The sequence below is a fragment of the Diadema antillarum genome, unplaced genomic scaffold, assembly GCF_040938485.1.
Source record: "Diadema antillarum isolate AM-2024a unplaced genomic scaffold, OU_Dant_1.0 seq00000309_RagTag, whole genome shotgun sequence".
NCBI classification, from domain to species: domain Eukaryota; kingdom Metazoa; phylum Echinodermata; class Echinoidea; order Diadematoida; family Diadematidae; genus Diadema; species Diadema antillarum.
Window position 1 is genome coordinate 383,525 of NW_027271330.1, and position 7,821 is coordinate 391,345.

The window sequence follows — 7,821 nt, forward strand, 5'->3', positions numbered from 1 at the left end:
CAATCCACTCCATCTTTCATGAGATTCTGACGGGCGTGCAGAGCTGTTCTGAAATTTGTATAGTTGCTCCTTTCTCTACTTTCGAACTGCTCGGTAGACCACTGCAGGAAAATGAAAAAAAAAACGCAAGAGAATAATTAACACAAAATAAAATGAGGCACTCTGTATTTTCCATAAAAGAAAGCTAGTGAATTTCAATTCTGCTTTAGTTATGTGATTAGATTCTTCATTAGACATGGTTGTTTGTAACAAATCCTCTCTCACAGACCCCCCTCCTAAAAAAAGCAAAGAATATGAGAATGAGTATTTATGAAGAGTTTGTTCGCAAAACCGATAAGTCCGTTTTTGAAGATTTTGAATTACAGTCTCTCTCATCAAGTACAATATGATATCTTTTAAATTATATACTGGTCAGTCCATAAAATCGAACATTTTTGAAGTTGTGGTCAAAAGAAGCAAACAATTTCGTATTATTCTCTTTATTTTTCTTGACCCTTAATCGCAAATATCTCCATTTAGCAAATATGGACTTATCGTATTTTGCAAACAAACTCTTCAAATAATGAAATACACTCACAGTATCTATTATTCAACATCATACAAATACCCCTTGAGGATGCACACGGCTGTGTGTTTGTTTTGAGACAGAATATGGTTACCATTTCATCAGTTTTCATTTAATATTATTATTTTTTATCGCTAAGGAATGAACTGTGAAATGTGGTATTCTCAAATTATCAGAAAGTCATCATCATGGATTCTGCCTTCTTTTCTTTTTGTTTAATAATTTTTTCCAAATGCCGGCTTGTGTCGCTAGTGATAATGACAAAGGTGGGATTAATTTCTGCCCCCTTCTCCTAATACTTTTTTGTATGAATTAATAGGTGATTATTCAACGTGTTCCTTTCATTGTACTTGATACACTGCATTCCTTTTCTGTGCTGGTCTAGGCTGGCGGTTGGTGTGGACACTGAAAAGAGAGACAAGCAAAAAGTTCAACACGAATGTTAATATCACCTAAAGTAGACGATTGGGTCTGAATATTTGAACTTTACATAGTATTTAAAACCATCTAACTTGATGATAAATATTTGAATTCCATGAGCTTTTGCCCTCAACATTTTTATGGGGGAGGGGTGGAACGTATTAGCATGTATAGGATCTACCATGACAACAATGCATTATATCGTATCGAAATGAAAAAAAAAAATGTTTTAAAGAATATGTACAGCTGACTAAAATTGCACAAAGAATTAAAAAGAAAATAAATCAGGCCTCCATAGTTAGCAGGTAAAGAGTACCATTAAATATTACCTTATTTTTTAGGTTAATTTTAAGTGAGTAAATTCCTGTATGTATGAAAACACCACAATCACATTCTTCATCCTTTCAAGAAATAACAAACAAGATCTAAGACTACTTATGTTTAACCAAAGATGTAGACCAAACATTCCATTTTATCCCTACTTTTCTTGCCAAAGTAATGCTGTTAATGTCATTATTAGAACATATTGTGTGCCATCAGTTCATGTAGCCACTAAAGACTAAATGGAATTCATCAGTATCAAGCTTTATTGTCATTTGCTTGAAGTCGAGTCTACTGTTTACTATAAAGCTGTTACTTTACAAAACTGAATTTGAGGTAGAAGACCTCAAGTCGAATGTCGATGATCATAACAGTATATTGGGGTCCACTTCCTTTGCGCATAGGTAAATTTCTTTTGACAGTCACTACTTGATCTACTAGACCACTAGTAGTCTAGTAGTACAAGTATCCTACATTTACATAGTCCTTTAATAGTAGAACCACAACCACACCAATGAGCCACGTTTTGCCAAGCCCACCGACAGGAAAGGCTGTCATACTCATAGATCTATGTTTGCTCTTTATTTTCGTAGCTTGCTGTGTTTTTTGTTTATTTGTTTTTTACTCATCGTTTTCTTAAATCTTAGTGAAAACTATAATTGAAAGTACTGGACCCTACTACTAGCATAGCGTACTGTCGTCCACTATGTACAGCCCAATCGCCGTACTTCGCACGGCGTCTGGTCGGGCTGGATCAAACTTAGACCTGACAAAAACAAAATAAAACTTACCGGTGTTACCGCTGATTTTCTTTGTGGTAGCATTAACTGGTCAGGAGAATATCCATTCCATGACTGCAAAACAGAACAACTGGCATGACTTCATAGTTCACACTGCAGCAAAGCTTGCCTGCCAGTCAACCAGTACTCTGCTACAGCACTGCTGCAGCTGTTGTCGCAAGCGGCCCGGCATCAGCGGCGGCACTACACTCACTGCCGCGGCTGAAATGGATCTGCAGCACGTAGCCGTATGTCTTGCACATAGAGTTAATATGCAGTGTAGCGTGTGTTGTGATGGCCACGATGTTGATACGTTGTTTTGCCGTGCTGACTGTAGCGCGCATGGCCCTGATTTTATACAGCAAAGCGCAGTATGATGACATACGTTCTTTTGCCGTGCTGACTGTAGCGCGCATGGCCCTGATTTTATACAGCAAAGCGCAGTATGATGACATACGTTCTTTTGCCGTGCTGACTGTAGCGCGCATGGCCCTGATTTTATACAGCAAAGCGCTGTATGATGACATACGTTCTTTTGGCGTCGCAATTTCCTTCTTTTTTCTTGAGAAACCACCATGAAAAAACAGTGTATGTAAAGATACGTTCATTTGCCGTAACAGCGAAAATGCTTTCTTTGTCATTTCTATACGTATCTCAGCTTACGTTGTTTTGCCTAGCTGGAAACGGCAACGTTGTGAAAAAGGTGTGTGAGATACGCTTTTTATCTCTGAAATGGTAAACATTTGAGAATTGAGACATTCACCATTAAAAAGAGCACATTTTATTTAGGAGCCATATGCTCATAACTCAAAATGCCCAAATTTTGAGTTACGTTCCTTTGCCTTATCACGGCCGCACTGATCAGTTACTAGCCATCCCCTTTAACAACCCCCCTTGTTAGTTACACGTTTATTTTCTCACGGCTATGCCATTATAATCACGAGAGCATTTTAATCATCCTTCAATCCCAGTAGCTTAAAAGTTTACGTAATACAATTTCTCTAAACCTGCCATCAACTTTGGTCTACATTATCCCACCGAATTTCTTTCACCCAAGCGTCTTGCAGCCGACATACATACACTACGCGCACAACACTATGCAACATACACACACTACCGTGACGCGTGACTGTGGATGAATACTAGTAACACGTTAGTAAATGCCCAATACCAAAACAGCTGCATAACATACAGTCAATCCTACTGTAGCTGCAGCAGGAGCCAGTAACTGGCAGCTAAAATTCTATCCTAAGAATAAACATTGCTTAGCATTATTGCCCTCAAACATTATACAATGAACATGCACTGGTGATCATATCTTAACTGCCATTATAATACCCCGAAATACAGCTTTAGATATCACTTTACAATAGGCTCAACTCACCATCCTGCTAGGATCTGGGAACAAACAGAGCTGCCTGATGATGATCGATCGATCCTCCCCATCATAATATCATCATCGCATCGAGATTCGCGCTTCCCTTCGCGCGAGAGCCTATGGGAGTGAGCCCTCTACAGTTGACCAGTGACTGCAACAGCACAGGGTGATCTCTAAACCGTATTTTGTATAGCGCATATCAAAAAAAAAAAAAAAAAAAAAAGAGAAAAGAAAAAAAGATTGATGTCTCTACATGCACATTTAAGGAAGGAACTAATAGAAATTGGGAAAATAGACATGAGAGAGAGAGAAGGAGAGAGAGGAGACAAAACAAGGCGAAAAGTGACAGAGCTGCGACATATACATTGTACAGTGTAAGCCTAGTCCACGGACGTGTTTAAAAAATGTGTTTTCAAAAAACGCTTAAAATCATTTACTTTGTCGGTTTGCTTGAGATATACGTGGCTAACTTGTTCGATAACTCCGCTGCCCATTGAAAAGATCTTGCGCCACAAAACTGTGCTGATATTGTAGTAGTGTACAACAAAAGTTTTTACTGAGACCAGGCGTCCACTAGGGCGCGGACAAGACGCGGACAAGACCCGGAATGCAAATTTGGTATTCCGCACTCCTTCGGCAACCTGTCCGCACGTTCCTGAACGTGTCCGCTCACTGTCCTAAACATGTCCGGGCGTTTCCGCACCTTCGGGAGAGAGAAAAATTTCCGCGTCCAAATTTTGATCGAGACCAAAATTTGGACGCGGAAATGAACTTCCTGACACCTTCGGCGACTTGTCCTGACGATGTCCTGAGGATGTCCCGCTTGTCCGGAACCCTTCCGCTCCTTCCGCACACGCTCCGGAAAGAATCCCGCGGTGTGGGGAAGCTTCGCGAATGAAAGCGGAAGACACCAGGAATGTTTTAGGACAGCGCGGAGCCGATGCGGATCTATATATGCAAGTGTCCGGAACCGATGAGGAAATGTTGTGATCCAGACACGAAAATGTCGACACTTTCCGCGAGCGTCATGCCAATAAAACGCAAAATGAGCAAGAAGGCAGGCGAGGCCCCCATGCAAATATCCCCATCACAGGCACACCTTCCGTCTCGTGATGAAGATCAGGTAAATCTAAGGAAATTCCGGTCCCAGAAGGCAAAAAAGAAGGTAGTAGAGACTGTGCCAAAAGCAACCAGAAAGAAGTGAAATCAGCCCCCTAACTTCCCAGTAAGTTTATGTTGATTTGATCTTTTCAGAAATTATTTTTAATCTGAGTGACTTTTCTGGTTCCTATTACTTACTATCACATTTTTCTTTATGTTGTTTTCGTATTTTATTTGCAAACAAACTAGGTTGTCCCATTGCATGTGACAGCCCAGCTGAAAAATCACAAAAGTAGGTGGAAGTAAACTCAGAAAAAAAAGCATAGAATTTTTGGCTAAATGTTAATGTATTATATAAACATGAACAGGTTGTTATTCATACGTAAATGCTTTCTAATGATACAACATTTTCGAACAAAAGACGAATTCATCACATTAAACAGCATAAATTCAATTGCAAAGATATACCTGTGGTCTCATTACAATGTAATATCTTTGAAGCCCAAAATAACAATGAAAGCTAAAGATGATGGAGGAAAATGAAGGATTTTCTGTCAATTCAAAATCCAAGTGAAATGAGAGAAAAAGCAATAAATTATGAACTCGAAAAAGTGTTAAATTCTGTCTTTCTTTTGTTTTTTTTTTTGTTTTTTTCTTCTTCTTTTTTGCTGAGTGTATATATTCAAGTACACATTAAGCATCACAGATCATTTCAGAAATATTCTTTACCTGAATGATTTTCATAGTTATTATTACCTAATAATTTTATCTCCTCTTTTTGTTTTAGTTGCAAATAAAATCGATTGTCCAATTTGACAGCCCAGCTGAACCCCCCCCCCCCCCAAAAAAAAAAGTAAATCAGACAAAGTATCAGACAAAACATGTATACAATACTTCACGATGGATAAAGCACAGGTCTAAAAAAGGGGAATAAAGAATACATATATATATATATATATATATATATATATATATATATATATATCATAAGTAACAAAACTGCGACAAAGTTCATGCCGTATTCACCAACGGTTTATTTCTTGGTGAATATAGCATAAACTTTGTTGCAGTTTTGTTACTTCTCTTTTTATCTTGCCAACACGTGGACTACCTTATAAACATTTATATATATATATATATATATATATATATATATATATATATATATATAAATATACATTTTTATGTATATTATATATATATATATATATATCTATATATATATGTATATGTAGTTCAAAAAGTTTGCGAATATCATCCATGTGACTGTAGTCAGAGAAAAGATTGTTCTCCCAGATGAGACAATTTAATCTATAAAAAAAAAAAAAAATGAGTCGTCAGCCGACTTGCAGACAATCCTATTCTTCGACTTTTGGTTGTCACATTTATAAAATAATATTGACCAATCATATCAATATAATATCAGCAGCTACTGCGAAAGCACAACAAGGAGCATCAATGACGGCTAGCAGTCAAATGAGGAAAAGTCAAAGTCAGCGCCAAATTTATACCTTTCCATTTTCCTGGTATTGTCCGCAGTTTGTCTGTATGCCTAACTTGTGTTGTCCGGAAGGCATCCTGATTGTCCGCGTTCATTCCTGGTGTAATCCTAGATGTTTCCGCGCTGCCCGGCTACGATTAGCATATTCCGAGGTATTTCGCGCTCTTCCGGAATGATTCCTGGGAATTTCCGCAGTCTGTCCGCGGACAGTCCGCGGACAGTCCGCGGACAGTCCTAGGAATGTCCCAGGACAAGCCCATTCACAAAGTTATTCCGCGTCTGTCGCGGACAGGATGCCGAAATGACAAAATTTGCTTCCGCAACCCTTCCGGGGCTTGTCCGCGCCCAAGTGGACGTCCGCCCTGAGAGCGAAGATTTCTCGCTGGACGATATTAACTTGTTATCAGCTGTTCTATTAGATTGTGTAGGGCCTAGTTTTTGCAAACACATAAATACCATGATTGAGATCTTGAAATAAATTCGTTGCTTTACTAGTACCCCCCAACTTCTCTGACAGATCTTCAAACAATCATGTACTATGTAGTACGCTGCAAGTCCCAACTCCATCACAATAAAGAAGAATCTGAGGGACAAAAAAAAAAAAAACAAACAAACACCAAGGCACATGCTAATATTCTTATTCATTTTTCAAATGTACTGTGAATATCATGCATATAATACAAATCAAAAAGTAAAATCAAATTCTGCAAATTTTGCATGATTATTAAATCTATTTGAAGAGTTTGTTCGCAAGTCCATATTTGCCAAATGGAGTTATTGGCGATGAAAGGTCAAGAAAAATAAAGAGAATAATAAGAAAACATTTGCTCCTTTTGACCATAACTTCAAAAATGTACCTTTATGTAGTGACCAATACGTCATCTAAAAGGTATTATATTGTACTTTATGACAGAGACCGTACTTAAAAATCTTCAAAAATGGACATATCTGTTTTTGCAAAGAAACTTTCCATTTGTATTACGTTACAAGTGCATGGTTTTCAAAGATGATATGACCACATTATGGCTTGGGTCGTTCTCAAATTCAGGGTTTCATGATATTGTTGATAACAACAAGAGGAAGACTTGATAGGCCTAGTTGCGAATATTATGAAAAAAATAAAAGACAAATACGCCTATAATATGCTACCAACTTAAAATACATAATACATGCATTATATTAATGGGACATTAAATTTACAAAATACATAAATTTACATAATTTATAAAAAAAATACTATATGGCATAGGCCTATACGAGTAACATAACATTGGCAGGTTCATTTGCAAAATTAAACCAGGTATATCACTTGCTTTACAAATTTGCACAAGTGAGTGCCCAGTCCCATAAAATGTACACGCTTGTCAATTATTCCCTGTTGCACAGACAGATGAAGTAACTACCGCAATAGCTATGAATAGAAAGTCCTAAAGGAGTTCTTTTCAAACTGAGGTTGTCGATGGGTCAAACGAAAAGTTCCAATATGCAGCCTATACACAAATTTTCCAATTATGATCATAAATGTGACCTTGCATCAAAAAAAAAAAAAAAAAAAAATCGCCGCATCCTGATTTTGCGCCTGGACTCAAAATAGGTGAAATGGGTGAAATTATAGTCGAGCTCCTTCAATATTTTCTGAAAGAGAAATTCTTCTTTGTAATTATTTTAATGTTTGAGTTCGTAAAACGAATGTGAAGTTGTTTTCAGTAGTTTTTACAGAACACTATTTTCTTTTTTAGAATGGTGTAGACAGTTA